Source organism: Echinops telfairi, unplaced genomic scaffold (assembly GCF_000313985.2).
Source record: "Echinops telfairi isolate 266 unplaced genomic scaffold, ASM31398v2 ScPeMD7_7400;HRSCAF=8409, whole genome shotgun sequence".
Classification (NCBI taxonomy): Eukaryota; Metazoa; Chordata; class Mammalia; order Afrosoricida; family Tenrecidae; genus Echinops; species Echinops telfairi.
In genome coordinates, this window is record NW_022111300.1 from 60,233,379 (window position 1) to 60,234,641 (window position 1,263).

The following is a 1,263-nucleotide window of genomic DNA, read 5'->3' on the forward strand; positions in this document are numbered from 1 at the left end:
CCGATCCTACATGTATGTGCCCACTCACCCACCCGCCCACTGCACCAGCTGTGTGGACACCAGTCTCCCATCTGCTTGACACCTTTACACCCATCTATCCATCCACCCCCCTATCCATCCCTTGTCCACTCACCTATCCATCCACCAACCCATCCATCTACTCATCCACCCCATCACCCATCTGTCCATCCACTCACCCCTTGTCCACTCATCCATCCTTCCTTGCACGCCTCCCACCCATCCACCAGTCCATCCACCCATCCATACATTCATATCCCCAGTCACAAATTCGCTCAACCATTCACTCACCCACTTATCCAGCCACCCACCCATCCATCCATCCATCTACCCCTCTATCCAACCCTTGTCCACTCACCCATCCATCCATTGATATCCCCACCCACAAATTCACTCAACCACTTACTCATCCACTTATCCATCCACCCACGAATCCACCCCCATTCATCCACCCATCTACCCACCCATCTGTCCATCCATCCATCCATCCGTCTATCCATCTATCCACCCATTCATATCCCATATCATCAGCCATGAATCCACTCACCCACTTATCCACCCATCCATCCACCTATCCATCCACTCACCAGCCATCTATCCTTCCACCCATGCACCCATCCACCTGTCCACCCATTCATCTGTCCATATACCCATTCATCCACCCATATCTCCAGCTATGAATCCACTCAAGCAGTCACTCACTAACTTATCCATCCGTCCACCCACCCAACCACTCAATATCCATCCATTAACCTACCCATCTACTCACCATCCATCCATCCACCCACCCATCCATCCACCCACCCACTCAATATCCATCCATCAACCTACCCATCTACTCACCGTCCATCCATCCACCCACCCACCCATCCATCCACCTACCCACTCCACCATCCATCCATCCACCCACCCATCCATCCACCCACCCATCCACCAACCCACCCATCCATCCACCCACCCACCCACTGAGGAGCATGCAGACGCCTTCCCACTGGAGAACAGTTTAGCAGGGCTACAGAGTCGGCTTCTCGGTCACGTGAGCAGGAGTGATGACCAGCTTTGGGAGGGGGTGACGTGGGGTGCATTTCACTGCCCCATACCGAGGCAATCTTGGGAATGCAACAGGCCCATGTTAGGGTGACATGAACCTCACTGTTTCTTTTCAGACTTGTGTGGAAAAAGTGGCTTCTCTACCCGATCCTACATGTATGTGCCCACTCACCCACCCGCCCACTGCACCAGCTG

General features: G+C 53.7%; 1 protein-coding gene across 1 annotated transcript in view; it reads right to left on the bottom strand.

The window, feature by feature from the left end:
* Positions 1–1,263, bottom strand: part of LOC101661899 (myelin basic protein) — a 56,004-nt gene that overhangs the window by 26,547 nt on the left and 28,194 nt on the right. The gene's annotated exons all lie outside the window — the stretch shown is intronic.